Here is a 16029-nt window from a genome sequence, read left to right as displayed (position 1 = left end):
GGGGATGGAGTCCAGTCTGATCCCAAGGCTCTTGGCTCAAGAGAGTAGGAGCATGGGATTGCTCAGGAGGGGAGCTCGTGGGAGGAGCGGGAGGGGCAGGCGGTTGGAGGCGGGATTGGGGATGGAGAGGCGAACAGTTTTCGGAGAGAACGGGTTCCTCTGTATCAGCGTTCCTCCCCTTCCTCAGAAGTAGAATAGGCGGGCATGTGAGAGGGAGCTGCTGACTTAAAGTACTGCACTAGGTTACCCACGGCGTCTTGGTTATTGATCCCATCATGATTACTGTGCAGAGCTGAGGAAGGAAGCGAAGCAGGAGGAGATGGCATGACAAGGAATTATAGCAATGACCATGGAGTGAGCAGGAAACTGTAGCGCTTTCCCGCCTCTCACCTTGGCCTCCATCCTCACAACAGCTCCGTTACCATCCCCACGACAGTTACAGGAAGTGAGGCGGAGAGAGGGGACTTGCCCTGCATCACACGGCAGGTTAGCAGCTGAACTAAAACCAGGACTCAGACCTCTGTCTCCCGCCTGGGGCTCCATACACCACACCCAACACAATTCCTTTTAAAAGCAACAATGGAAGCCCACGGAAAGGTGCTCAATATAACAGTCATGAGGGAAACACGAATACAAAATTACTTCTCTGCATCCCATTCTTTGGCAAAAGTCCCAGGGAGGAGCCACTGCACAGGATGGCCAAGAACAGAGACACTGAAGAGACCGAGCTCTCGAGGCCATGCGCGTCACCAGTGGACATGCCTCATGGTGCAACCTCTTTCAAAAATGGCTCAGCAGTTTCTTATGACATTAACTATACTCTTACTGTACAACCCAAAACCGCCTGCAAATATGAATGGAGCATTGGCAAGGAGTGGGAGAGAGGAGCAGTAACATCGGTCTGAGCACAAAGCTCAGAGCAGCTCTAGTCACGGCTGCCAAGAACTGGAACCTGCCCAGACAGCCTTCAGCAGGTGGCTGGATAAACCAATGTTCGTGCGTCTGAATCGCGGACTACCACTCAGTGATCAAAGGAGCAAACTATTGATGCCTGCAACAGCCTGGCCGTCGGATGCATTGTGACAAGTGAAGGAAGACAGACTCAAAGGGTTGCATTCCGGATCATTCCATTTTGATGACGTTCTGGAAAAGGCAAAACTAATCTCTGTGACAGAAATCAGATGGGGGCTGCTAGGGGCTGGCGGATGGAAAGCGGTTGACTACAAAGGCCACGAGGGAGTTAGCGGTGGGGGTGATGCAACCTTTCTGGATCCTGATTGTGATGCTGGATACACAACTGCATGCATTTGTCGAAACTCCGAACAGCATGGCAAAAGGGTGCATTTTACTGATGTAAATTATACCTCAACACACCTGACTTAAACAACAAAAAAAGGGGACCAAATCCCTCTGCAGACGTGTCAATATCTTCTCATTACTCTTTGGGTAAAATGCAAACTCCTTTCTGTTGCCTGTGAGCCGAGCATGACCTGGCCTGCCTCCTCCTTTTTGTCAGTTTCCTGGTCCTTGAACATACCCAGTCCTTCAGAGACTCGGGGATCCTGCATACTCTGTTCCCCACCCAGAATGCTCTTCCTTCCTCCCCTCCCCACACCTTCCTTCTCAAGCTTCAGACTTCAGTCTTCCCACCACCTGCCAGAGGAGCCTCCTGTCTTGTCAGACTTCGGTCTTTCCCTTCATCACAAGTTGCCATCACAGTTTCATTTAGTTGTTTCCCTGTTAGTCACCTGTCTCTCCCACGCGTGTGTCAGCTCTAGAAGGACACACAAAACGCCTTATGCTCATCACTGATGCCCGGCCCTTATCATGGTGCTTGTCACATGATAGGTGTTCAATAAAATTAATGAATAAATGAATGAAGAATGAATGAAATGAATGAAGTTCTAGAGAGAAGTAACAGACAAAATTGGTGCTCCATATCCCATTCTTTGGAAGAAGAAAAAAGGCTATAGAAAAAGAAGTTACCTAGATTTCTCAAGACCCCGTGCAAGGCAACATAGCCACACACTGGGCCATGCCAACCAACAGAGGAGTGAGTGACACTGAGTCCTACCTGTCACAGCAGTGGGCCCTGGATTTCTGCTCAAAGCCTGTTGTCAGCCTGAAAAATATAAAGGGGGGAAAAAACAGTTAATAACTTTGCCTAGAGTCTGGCTTTGCTCAGCCTAAAATCACTCGAAATGTGCGGCCAAGTTCAGTGCCCGCTCAAACACCAGAGCTGCCGAGTTTCGGCCCAAACATCAGTCTTTTGAAGTTGAGGTTCTGCTAACATTTGGCTCAAAACAACAGGCTCAGTAAGAGGCTTATAAAAAAGATTTAAAATGCTACCCAGGCACCAGTGAGTTCTCACAAAAGTCTATATTTTGATGAGCAACGTGTCAATGAATTAGCTACACATGGCTTCCATTCCCTGGAAACACTTAAAGGGTGGCTGGGAGAGGTGGGGCCCAGGGAGAGGGATCTTTGGGGGCCGAACGTCAGTGCAGGTTTTGCCAGAACCCCAGTGCTGGGAGGGGGAAAATAGTTGAAGACATCTGGCTGACATAAAAACGTGGCTGGGTTCATCCTTCCTCCAAGCAAATATTATTCTCATTAAAACATAATCAGACCATCTATTGGGAGGAGCGAGTCATCCTGGAGAGCTGCGCAAAGAATCCCTTTTGTTACACAACAGCTGCGCTCTCCGCGGGCTGAGGAAGGAAGCGCAGACCCCACCATCACCACCTCCACGCGGCCTGGCTCCGGCCCAGCACGGCTCCCTCCAATGACTGCTGAGACTCCCATCCAGGGCCATGGCTCTTCCCTTCCAGTTAGGTCTCGGGGTGGACCTTCCTCCTGCTGGGAACCACCTTCCCACATTCTCAGCCAGGGCAGGGGCCGGAGGTTTCAACTCAGGAGCATTACACCATGTGAGTGCTAATTCATTTGCCAACTTGGCGAGGCTCTGGTGCCCAGTTTGGTCGAACACCAGTCTTGATGTCGCTGCGAAGGTAGTCAATAGATGTGGTCAGCATCCACTCGGCTGGCTCTGAGGAAGGGAGGTTATAGGTGGGTGGGCCTCATTTAACCAGTTGAAGTTCTTAAGAGAAAAAAAACAAGATTTTCCAAAGAAGAAGTTCTGTCTCAGGACTGTGAATCCTGCCAGTTGCCAGCCTGTTGGCCTGCCTGGCAGATTTCAGACGTGCTAGCCCCACAATCCTTCAAATGAAAATATCTCTCAGATGATAGAAAGATAGATAGAAAGAAAGATGATAGATGTTAGATGGGAGATGAGATGAGATGAGATGAGCTAGATGATAGATATCCTATTGGTTCTGTTTCTCTGGAGAACCCTGGTTGATACACAGAGAAAGCAAAATTCTACCAGCCCCACAAAGCTAGCCCTTGAAACACCCCTCACTCAAGTGGTAGTATACACTAGTGATTAGAAATGCAGACTCTGGTTTACATGAGGTTCTGGAACAGGCAAAACTAACCTATGATGAAAAAAACCAGGACAGTGGTTGTCTCAGTGGGGGCGGGGAAGCAGGGGTTGACCGTAAATGAGGGACTTTCCTGGGTGACGGGAAAGTTCCAGGTCACACACGGAAGGCGTTTCACGGGTGTTTGCTTCTGTCAAAATTCGGAGAATAGTACACCCAAAGTTTGTGCATTTCATCGCATGGGAATTTTATTTAAAACCATAAACAAATATTGAACTGTAGTTGATGAAATGTTGGCTCAAGTGTTTAGGGGTGAAGGCAATTGTTTTTTTGAAATGCATACAAAAATAAGATGGATTTGCTGATGAATAGAAAGATGGAGAGATGGCTAGACATGATAAAATGATTGCAGTTCTGTGTTAATGATGGAATCCGGTGGTGGGTAAGTAAGTGGCTATTTGCTGTAAATTTATTTTAACTTTCCTGTGTGTTTGAAGTTTTTCACAATAAAATTCAGGAAGAAAGAACAAATGCAGGCTATGGGGCCAGCCCATCTGTTATGATCCTGCCTGTGCCGCTACACCAGCTGTGGGACCTTGGTCAGCTTCCTCACCTCTCTGTGCCTCAGTTCCCCCAACTAAAAATGGTGAGTGCTGGCAGCGCCCCCTCTGGGCTCTGTGTGGGTTACAGAGCTAATGTGCACAGAGCACTGAGCCTAGTGCTGGCACAGCGAGCGCTCAATCATCAGCGTTCTGACAGTCCTTTCCTCCTAAAACTCTAGGGACTGAGAAGTTGGGATTTGACTTGGTTACACAGCTCAAAGGCCTGGATTTCCAAAGCTTCTGAACGTGGGACTCCTGAGTGAGTGCCTCACTGAAATGGTAAATAGGAGAAGAAGTCAATCTTGCAGCAACACCCTCATTCAATTACCTCTGCTAAGCACCAAGGGGACACCAAGCTCATAGGGACCTGGATGAATACTAGTAAGATCAGTCACGGTCACCTGGGGCAGCGTGAGCCAAGGGCTGGGGGAACCCATGGCAGCCAGAGGTGTATTCTATATGCACAGGCGATGGGCGGCCTCCTGGGGGAGGTATTCAGTTGATGGGCATGGGTCCTAGATTGGAAAAAAGATCTGTGTGAGGCAAGGTTCTCATCCACAGGTGTGGTGGGCCTCAGCTGCCTGCTCAGAGTCAATCTGGAAGCTGCATTTGGTGTAGAACATGATCCTGTCTCACTGAAAGGGCCCCTGGCCAGCCCTGGCCTCCACGGGTAAAGTGCCCTGTCCATTCACAAAGGATCCCACAGAACACCATTCAGAACCCCTAAGTCCATCTGTTTCCTAGCAAGGGTTTGGGAGGTTTATATTGACACACTCTTGGTTTCTCACCCACTTTCTCTGATGAACAGGAGCTCACAGAGCCACAAAACAATGTGGAATGAGCTAGCCAACCATGAGATTGTATTGTAATGAACCAGGAGAACATGCTTCAGACTTAGAAAAGGAGAAAACTAGCCTTTAAAGCATCAGTGATGCCCTCATTAATCACTACATTTAATCCACTCTCATCCATCCACCGTGCACTCACCCATTGATGCACGCACCCAGGATCAGCCATCCATCCATTCGCCCATCCATCCACCCATCCTTCCATGCACCCCTCCATCCATCCAACTTTAAAGAATCTTACATTGCTAAGACCTAGCTACTTGCTGGGTTTACAGAGTTACAATATCTGGCATAGAGTAGGCACTAAGTATTTGTTGGATATTTGAATGAGGTAAATAATGAACAAAAATGAGTAAGATATCTGTGTATCCTTAAGGAGCAAGGAAAACAAAGGGAACAAAAGAATAATGCCACAGATGGGATGTTATGCAACCAGAGGGACAATATAACTTATCAAGCAAACCAAGACACGAGGGAGAATAAAAGGCAGCACTTAAAATAAGTTTAAGCCCTGCCGGTGTGGCTCCGTGGTTGAGTGTTGACCCATGAACTGTTGATTCTCTGTCAGGGCATATGCCCAGGTTGCAGGCTCAATCCCCAGTAGAGGGTGTGCAGGAGGCAGTTGATCAATAATTCTCTCTCATCGTTGAAGTTTCTATCTCTCTCTCCCTCTCCCTTCCTCTCATTGAAATCACTAAAAAAATATTTTTAAAAATAAAAATAAGTTTTAATATATACACTTTTGGAAATATCTATTTATTGTCTGACATTTTTATTTTCTTTATTGGTGGACCTATAAAATAGGTCTATTTAAACCATCATCAAAAATAAATTATGCAAGCATATCTGCCTCTAACACTATGTCACTGGTATTTTTTAAAGAATTTGTTTTCATTAATTATTAGTTTTCTTTTTCTTAAATTGTTCTCAGTCTTCTTCAGTGTTGAACTTTGTCATTGATAAATTGAAAAATGTTGAAACCTTTGACTGATTGTGTAAAGTGTAATATTTTATTGAGAAAATACTCTTTTTTTAAGTTCTGGACACGTATAAGTAGTCTTGTATACTTTCCTTTTTATTAATTTTTTAAAGAATAGTTTATTGATTCTTAGAGAGAAAGGAAGGGAGAGGGAGAGAGAGAGAAACATCAATGTGAAAATGAAACACCAACCCATCAGCAGCCTTCCCCACCGCCCTCACCCACCCACAACCCAGGCATGGACCCCGGGCGGGAATCGAACCGGCCACCCGGCCAGCGTGAGAAACTGCTCTTCTTATCAGCGGTCTGCAGTACAATAAGACCTGGTAAGCTCGGAGGAAATTTGACTAAAGTGGAGGGTTTTCTCCATTCTGATTTCCCATGTGGACTCCTGTGGCTATTGCAGCCTGGATATCTGAGCAGGTGCTGTCTGTCTCCATTCAGAGAACGTCTCATCAACAAATGTTCCATAAGCCAAAACTCATCAACTTGGGATTCTTTTGAAATGTTTCAAAATCTTGGGCTGTCTCAACTACATTCTATTTGAGTAGAGAATATACTAGTAAATGTATCCAATTAAAAAATGTGAACTTCATCAGAAGATTCTTTAAGCCCAGGACATTCCAGAGTGAGACTGTGGCACTGCCCAGGAAGCCGACCCCAGGTACCAGCCTCTGCCCTCCCCGGCTCTGGTAGGGCAGCGTTTCGGCATCTTCCCATGAAGCACTTCATCAAAAGGTTCAGGGACTGAATTTTTCTAGTACAACATTCACTGAAAAACTTGAAGTTTCCAGTAAATTTTGAACAGAATGCAAACAATATGCAAGGACCCGTTCACAAAGCAATTCAAAGCCATTGTGGGCCACAGGCTCTGACCCTTCTGCGCCCACGGAGGGCAGACAGCCCAGGAGAGAGCAGGGGCTGCCGGCTTAGGCTGCTTCTGCTCCTTACCGCCATGTGGGCTTCATCACACAGATTTGTGGTCTCCTTTCTCTACTTAATAGTTCTACGTTTGGACAACCTCGGCTTCTATTGTGATTGGGAGAATATTCTGATGCAATTATTGCTTGTGGGCAGCATTGATTCCAAGCATATTTCTGCCTCATAGATGTCCCAACTCAGCAAAAATACTGTTTTTACTATGCCACCAAAATTTGAATTTATGTTAACTCTGCAAAAACAAATCATTGTACCTTCAGCATTGAACTTTTAACTGAATCAAAAAAAGTTTTTATATTTCCTAGGCTCCCTATTGCCCCTGTCAGCCGGGGGTTCCCTGTGTCCCGCGGGCCACTGGTGGGGACGGCACAGGGCCCAGGACCAGGAGCTGGCAAGGCAGCGGGCTCCACACCCTAAGAAAATTTCATTTTTAAATCCTTAAATTCTAGTTAGATCCTCTTGCCCACCATAGTCTCTGGGCCTCAGATTTGCTGCTTCTTTGCTTAAAAGGGAGATCAGTGAGTGTTAGAGGCAACTAGCTAATGCCTGGCCAGTCTCCCCTGGTCACAACCACGGTACTAGAAAGAATAGGAAGCCGGTCCCTTTCTATGGTTTCCAAGGCATGTGGATGCTGCACACGTAAAGTAAGCACGTGGGATGGGATGTGGGAAACCCCAGGAGTGGGCACTTGAAGAAAATGACTTGCCAGAGGGAAAGCAGGACCCTGGCTGGTGTGGCTCAGATGGTTGGAGTGTCGTCCTGTGCACCAAAGGGTTGTGGGTTCAATCCCCAGTTGGGGTGCATACAAGAGGCAGCTGTCTCACCTGGATGTTTCTCTCTCTCTCTCCCCCCCCGCCCCCCGTCTCTCTAATAAAATTTTTTGAAATTTTTTTTTTAAAAAAAAGGCAAAGCAGCTTACCCCAGGCCACCCGGCCATGGTAGAACCAGAACCTACTTGTCCTCCCGCCACAGGCTGCCCGGGGCGACCAGAGGCGGCCTCGCCTCTGCCATCCAGTCGTGAGCCTTGGAGCTCCTGCGTGCAAAGGGGACACCCCAGCTTTGGGAGATGACAGCTTTGCCCCCCACTGCTCATGACAAGGTATGGAGACTGCTGGCTGCTCGGTGGAGATAAAAAGCGATTGCCCAACAGGAAACATGAAAACATCCCTTAGAATACAGCAAATAATTTTAAATTATAGGAAGAATGTTAAAATAAATATTTAGAGGTTTTGATGAAATGCAGCTCTGTTTTGAAGGAAAATGAGAAGCTGAAAAAAACAGGCTCAACTGCTATTTTTGCTTCATGAAGCCGAGTTGGATGCAAGAACATGTGGGGAGAAGCCATCTTTTCCACCCCACCTACCCCCCAAACCACGATTCCATATTCATTGATTCAGTCCTTTCTTTGCCTGTAGCTCCCACAGTGAGCACACCTGTCCCCCCGCAACTCCGGGGACAGTGGGCAGACAGCCATGCCCCTCACAGGTGCCAGGACGACATGATGGCCAGCCCTCATGGGCTCTCCTAAAAGGCCAGGCACTGCTGGGCACAAACAGGCATCCGCTCTCCCTCCTGTCCACAGTATCCACTGTATGCAACGCCCATGCCCGCACCCTGAGGAAACAGGCCAGTGGGGGTGAGAGCCCAGCCCAGCGTCAGCCCTTGCTGCCTCTGCACAGCCCCCTCCCCTCAGGTACAGCCCAAGCCTCCAGGGCCGTCCAGGGACCAAGGCCCAGGCTGTTTGCTCCGGAGCCTCCTCCTGACAGGGCAGGGCAGGGCAGCGGGCAGGTACGGCTCCCGCAGAGGAGCGGGGACAGGCCAAGTGGACAGGTGGCAGGACCAGCTCCCTGGGATGGAGTCAGGCCAGTGGGAGGCAGCGGAGGGCTTGCATATTGTGCTGGAGGAAAAGGAGTCAGGTGAGGAAGGTGCTACAAAAGTCCCTCACTAGCAGACAGAGGGAGGGACAGAGTGCACAGGAAGAGCCAGGCCGCAGGGCCACACCTGACACTGACTAGTGGCCATTCAGCAAGGCCTCCGGGGTCCTCACCAGCTGCCAGCACTCAGCAGTGACCAGGACAGCCAGTCCCTGCCCTCACAGGGATGTATGACCCCGAAATGACAACAGAGAGCCAAGAGGCACTGACATGGGGGCTGCAGGGCTGGGGCTGCCTGACCCAGAGTGGCAGGGGCTGCAGGCGACTATATCTTGGAAGAAGATGTGACAGGCCAGGCTGACACACCTCGCCGGCTTTGTGGGGACCCTGGTCAAGGAGGGCTGCCCAGAGGGAGGACCTGGGCTCTTCTTCGTCAGCCCCGCGTTGGACTAACTCGGACTTTCCCAGCAGTGCCACACACTGTGCTATCTGGTCCCTGCGAGGGTCTGCATGTGTGGTCACGAAGAGAGCCGGGATTGAGGGCCTCGGACGGGGAGCAGATGGGGAGCCTCTGAGAGAAGGACACTGCCCGCCCTCGAGGGACGAGAACCTGCACCTGATGGGGCGGCAGAGGCTGTAGCAGCAGCTCAGGTGGAAGGATAATTCACCAGGACGCTATCTAATTAATTTTGCGTGTGACTTTGCACAGGAAGTAGAATTCGGTGCAAGCAGGGTTCCCAGAGTATGAGAAGCAGTTTAGAATCCAGGTCTTCCCTGCGGCCAGAGGCATGGTGTCACCATGTGAAAAGCAGTGGCACCCACTCTGCCCCAGGAGGTGGGACAGGGAGGACATGGGTTCCCATTCAAGGAGGCTCCATCGAGTCCAGCTGCACAGGGCGTTCTGGTAGAGAGAATGTGGGAAGGCCAGGCCTCTGGAAATTGCTGAGAAAGCCCTTGGGGGAGGGTGGGGGTTTCAGCCTCAGCCCCAGCCCACAGCAGAGCAACGCGAGTGCGGTCGTGAGCCGGCACTGGCAGGTGGACGCCACCCCGAGGCGCTGGCTGCCTGGGTGCCCTCACACACTTCACCAAGGATTCCAGAAGCCTGAGGACGAGCCAGGCTCTGGAGGGAAGAAATGCCTCCTGCAGCTGCTCCGCAGGCCACAGGGCCCAGTGAGAAGATCTGGGCGAAGGGGCCTCCCTGGAAACCACTGTTTGGGGCCATGTTTTCTCCAAGCCTTTGTTACCAAGGACGTTTTGTTCCAAGCCCCTACCCCTCACCTGAGATCATCGTCCATCTTCGTGAAAAGACAAGTCATTCTTTCCATGCCTGCTGGCCAGGTTGGGTGTGATGGGCCAGGTCCTGCTGGCATGGCAAGGGCTGGGAGGAGTGAAGCCCCCCACCCCCACCCCCACTCCCACCCCCACCACAGCCCCTCCCTCCAGCCTGTGGCTCCGTAGCACTGCACTCCTTCCAGGAGAGAACAGCCCGCCCCCTGCACCCACACTGTCTTCCTCATCACCACATCTTTGCCCAATGCCTGCGTGCCTTCTAGGTGCCAGGCCATGTATAGGAAGCTCTTCACGTGAGTTATTCCACTTAACCCGCAGAATAGCAATAGGACACTCACATTAATTTTTATCCTGAGTTCAAAGATAAAAGTCTGATGCTCTGAATCCTCATATGTATGGTCCATTGATTTTCAACAAGATTCCAAGACAATGCAGTGGGGAAAGGACAGTCTTTTCAACAAATGGTGCTGACAGCTGGACACCCACATGCAAAAGAATAAGGTTTGAGCCCTACAAAGCAGCACATACAAATATTAACTCGAAGAGGCCCACAGACCTTAATGTAAGAGCTAAAACCATAACTCTTAGCAGAAAGCAAATCTTCATGACTTTGGACTGGGAAGTGGTTTCTCTTTTTATGGCAATGGTTTCTTAGATACGACACCAAAAGCCCAACAAGAAAATAAAAAATGGATGTACTATACTTAGTCAACATTTAAATTTTTTATGCAAATGACATCATTAACAGTAAAAAGACAGAGGGCAGTGACTCGGCAATCCAGAAACACATTTCTTGTGGGGCAGTGCACCAGCCAAAAGGAACAACTTTTCATGGACAAGCTAAATTGGCATCCAAGAGCAAGGCTCCTGGCTTCAAGCTCAAGATGGCAGAGTAAGAAGTTCCTGAGCTCACCCCCCTCATTGACACCAAAACTACTTCATACAGAGCAGCTGTCTCTGAGAAAGACCTGAAGACTCACAGGACAGATTTTCTACAACTACGGATATGAAGAAAAAGCCACCCTGCGATGGGTAGGAGGGGTAGAGACTAAGTCCAGTCAGGACCCACCCTGTCCCTACTCCCCAGGAGGTGACTCACAAGTGGGAGGGATATCACAACTGCAGAGGTTGTCCTCGAAGAGTGAGGGGTCCAAGCCCAGCCTGGGGCACCGCCACTAGGAAGAGGAGCCCCCATAATATCTGGCTTTGAAAACCAATGGGACTTACACTAGGGACAGCCAAAGAGCTGTAAGAAACCCAGGCTGCAGTCTTTCTCAATCCCAGCACAAAGACAGCAGTTTGAAAAGCACCTGGGTCAGCCCTGGCCAGGTAGCTTAGTTGGTTAGAGTGCCTTTCCAGTACGCCAAGGTTGAAGGTTTGACACCCAGTCAGGCCACATATAGGAATCAACCAATGAATGCATAGGTAAGTGGAACAACAATAGATTATTCTCATTCTCTCTCTCTCTCTCTCTCTCTCTCTCTCTCTCTCTCTCTCCCCCTCCCTCCCTCTTCCGTCCCCTCTCCCTCTCTCTCAAATCAATATAAAAATAAAGAAAATCGCCTGGGTCATTGGTGAAGGTGATGCACTGACTAATTTTAGGGTGTGTGCTAGAGGAACAAGGATCCATTGAAACTTTCTGCTCAGTCAGAAGTGCTGTTGGGCACCCTTATTTCCCCCATCTTGACTCTCCTCCACCTAGTTGGTCTGACCCAGGCAGGCACCTTAACCTTGCTGACACTGTTCACCCCATCCTGGCATTTCCTTGAGGACCCACCCAGGCTGTCACCCTTCCAAGCAGCTCCTGCCCTGACACATCCGGTGGACATCTCAGTTGGCACCAGCACTCAGCAGTGTGTCTGCAATAGTGTCTCTAGGCTCACAGCCAGCGACACCACAGGCCTGCCCTGCGCACCAATGAGCCCACCGCAGTTATGGCCAGGCCTCACAGCCATTGGGCCAGGGACCATCCTTGCCTGCCAGTGTGTCCACAATAGGAGGCCACACAAGTCCAGGGAACACCTGGCTCTGATGACAAAGGGGATTCCACAACTGGGCCACACAGGACACCTTCTAAATAAGGCCACTTTTTCAAGACCAGGAGATGTAGTTGACCCACCTAATACCTAGAAACAAAGAGGCAAAATTAAGAGACAAAAGACTATGTTCAAACAAAGAAACAAGACAAAATCCCAGAAAAAGAACTAAATGAAATGGAGGTAAGCGGTCTTCTAGATAAAGAGTTCAAAGTCATAGTTATAAAGATGCTTATCAAACTCTGCAGACAAGTGGATAAACTCAGTGAGGACTTCAACAAAGAGACTGAAATTACAAAAAGGACTGGTCAGAAATGAAGAATATAACAACTTAAATGAAAAATATACTGGAGGGAATCAACAGCAGGTCAGATGATGCAGAAGAATGGACCAGCAACCAGGAAGAGAGGATAGTGGAAATCACCCAATTGAAGATCAAAAAGAAGAAAAAATTTTAAAAATGAGGATAGCGTAAGGGACCTCTGGGACAATATCAAGCATACTAACATTCGTATCATAGGGGTCCCAGCAGGAGAAGAGAGAAAGGGACAGAAAACCTATTTGAATAAATAATGGTGAAAACTTCCCTACCCTGGCGAAGGAGAAAAATGCCTAAAGTCAAAAGAAGCTAAAAAGCTCCCCCAGTGGGCTGGGAGTTGACCAAGCCAATGCTGCATGAATTAGATCAAAAGATGACAGAAGCTGAAACACAACCTCATGAGCGGAAGAAAGTGAATCTCTGGGGCCCATCTTCAGGATCCACCACTTGAAAACCTGGTGATTTTTTGCCTGTTCTACAAGCAGAAAGCCATAAGCAGAGAACCATATGAATACAGGGTGGGCAAAAGTAGATTTACAGTTGTGAGTGTGTGAAACAGAGTTTACCCTTATATCATTATTTATTAATTATTGTATTATTTTTCCATACTGCAAACCTACTTGTGCCCTACCCTGTATTGTATTAAAGAAGGCTAGGCAGACAAAAACCTGGTCTCAAAATGGAAAAGGCAGGGGCATGAGAACTTACGCTGCTTGCATGCACTCAGACATGGGACACCAATGTGGGGACAAGCTGCATTTGCCAGTCCCCCAAAAGCAAGCTGGAAGTGGGCCGGATGATTAAATGCACACAGTGCGGCTGCTGGGCTGCTCTGGCTGAGGCCCCCGGGCCCTGACCCCTCTCCACCCAGTACTTTGCACTTTGCAGGTTTCTACCTGTCCTGCCACCCCCATTCCTAAAAGCAGCTCTCCTCACAGACTGGTGCCCCACGCCTGAGTTGGAGCATGGTCTGCGTGTGTGAAGGTACTGGTGTTCATCAGCTGTGATTTGTAGAAATAAAACCTTGGTAAAGAAAAGGAATGAGCCAAAACCGGTTTGGCTCAGTGGATGGAGCGTCGGCCTGCGGACTGAAGGGTCCCAGGTTCGATTCCGGTCAAGGGCATGTACTTGGGTTGTGGGCACATCCCCAGTGGGGGATGTGCAGGAGGCAGCTGATCGATGTTTCTCTCTCATCCATGTTTCTAACTCTCTATCTCTCTCCCTTCCTCTCTGTAAAAAATCAATAAAATATATTTAAAAAAAAAAAAAAAAAAAAAAAAAAAAAGAAAAGGAATGAGCCTTGAAAACATTGTGCTAAGGGAAATAAGCCTGTCACAGAAGGCCACATGTTGTGTGATTTCTTTTATATGAAATGTCCCAAAAGGGCAAATCCTTAGAGACAAAAAGTGGATTCATGGTTGCAGGGTCTGGAGGGAGGGAGATATGGGGGAATGACTGTTAATGGGTTTCCTTTCCAAGTAATGAAAAGTTCTAAAATTAATTGTGGTGATGGTTGCACAACTCTGCGAATATACTAAAAACGATTGCATTGTATACTTTAAATAGGTGAATGATATAGTATGTAAATGACATTTAAATAAGGCTGTATAAACACAACTGTGGCTCAGGGCAGTAATCAATGGTCCACCTTCTACACGAAGGGCAGAGGCAGGACTTGGACTCAAGCCCTCAGGTCAAAGTTCTTCATCACCTCTTCTCGACTTACATCTCCCATGTAAGATGCCTAACCCCTGGGTTCCCTCATCACTGATGACCTTGCCCCATGATATTCACAGCATGGTCCACGAGCCAGCAGCATGGACAGCCCTGCCAGCTGGTTGGTAGTGCAGAACCTCAGGCCCCATCCAGACCGGCTGATCAGAATATGCATCTTAACTGGAGCCACAGGGAATTTATGTCCACATTAAGGGGCTAATTACATCCCTCACTTCCTCATAAAAGTGCCTCAGAAGGAGTCGCCAACTATTCCTTGTTTGTGGTATGGGTCACCATGGTAGTGAGAAACACACCGATTTGGAATGAAAAGAGCTGGTTTCAAGTTCCAGCTGTGCCATTTCATTAACTAACTAACTAATTCATTCATTCATTCAACAAGCATTGATTATGATACAGCAGACAAACATAGACATGGACAAACAGACAAAGTACCTGCCAGCCCTCACGTAGCTTACACAATAAATGAAGCTAACTAGCTCTTGCAAACTGAGAAAAGTCAGCAAGTTGGCTCCTCTCTCTGAACCTCAGTCTCCAGGCCAGTGGAATGGGGATGATGATAATACTGGCCTTGGACAGCTCTGAGGACTACGTGAGGAAATACAGCGACTTGACAATTACATATCAGATTTTCCCCAAATATGTTTTAACAGAAGCAAAAAGGAAGTTTATGGCTAAAATATCTGAATTATTGCTTTGGTTCTAGCTGCTGGGTTTTCATTACTTTCTCAGGGTGCTGAGGGCAGCTACTTCATGCCATCATGTGAGTGGGAAACACCTGTTTGAGGAGAGCCAATGAGGCAGAGGGAAGCAGTCCATCAGTGAGGCCCAGGAGCCCTATAGGTGAGCCATAGGAGATTACAGCTACGATTAGACTCACTGGGAGGCATGGCGTTGGAATTGTGGAGGCATTGTGTTCCATAGTCACTGAGCCACCTTCCTACTTTCTATGAGCGATGCCCCCTAGTATTTCTGATGGGGTCATCAGCCTCCCACAAGACAAGCTCTCTGGCTCACCCATCACCTTGTTGCATTGTTAAGCAGGACCAAGCGTTTTTGAAGACAGGGGGCAAATACCCATTAGAATCTGATTTTTCCACATTTAAGCTCCCGAGGAATCACTGTAGCTCACAGGCACTATCTGCTTTCTAAGTCGGTAGCTCTCCTGGGTCAGCATGCTGTCCTAGAGACTTCTGGTCTTGGTGGAGTAGATCATTTGGACTGGCCCACCTACTTGAAAACTTGGACAAAGTGCAAAAAATTTTTTTAAAAGTTTGATGGCAAGTTAACAGCAGTGAAGAATTGTAGGGTCCAGATTCAGGTGAGAAAGGACGTCTAAGGAGGGAAGGTTGACTTGAAGTTTCCTCTCCATTTAATTCATCTGCTACCTGCCATGCCGAAGAGGCAGAGACACTTGAGCAGGTAATTCAACAGACTCAAAGTGTAAGCCACAGACGAGGAGAAGGATCTAAAAATCACCAAGGGCTTAGATTGAGACTCTGAAGGACTGCACTTTAAGGGTAAAGGAAGACTGAAAATTGACCATCTCTTGCAGATACTGAAGCCTCGCTTCAAAATAATGAATCCCTGATTAGCCTGCGGTGATAATGGCATTCCTTATCCCCCAGAAATTCACATAAATCCTCTTGTGGAGGAAGATAACATTGTCCTAAGATTCAAATTCTCTAATTTCATTTTTCATGTAAAATATCCAGCACAGAATGAAAAATAGCACGGAATATAAGGAGATGGGGCAACATAATCCCAAAACAAAAGAAACAGACACTAGAAACAGAGCCATGGGAGATGGTAGTGAAGTTATCAGAATTCAACAATTTCTTAAAATATTCAATAATTTCAATAATTTCTTAAAATACTCAAGGAAATAAAAGTCAAGATTGAGAAGTTTGTCACAGTGGAAACTATAATAAGGAGTCATAGAGCCCTAGCCAGTTGCTCAATGGT

At 48.0% G+C, this 16029-nt stretch overlaps 1 pseudogene; it reads left to right on the top strand.

The window, feature by feature from the left end:
* Positions 1 to 12619: 12619 nt before the first annotated feature.
* On the top strand, positions 12620 to 13186 carry LOC102433179 (annotated as a pseudogene).
* The last annotated feature ends 2843 nt before the right edge of the window (positions 13187 to 16029 follow it).

The sequence above is a fragment of the Myotis lucifugus genome, unplaced genomic scaffold, assembly GCF_000147115.1.
Source record: "Myotis lucifugus unplaced genomic scaffold, Myoluc2.0 scaffold_198, whole genome shotgun sequence".
Lineage (NCBI taxonomy): Eukaryota > Metazoa > Chordata > Mammalia > Chiroptera > Vespertilionidae > Myotis > Myotis lucifugus.
Note: the sequence above shows the minus strand (reverse complement) of the source record. Positions and strands in the feature narration are given on the sequence as shown.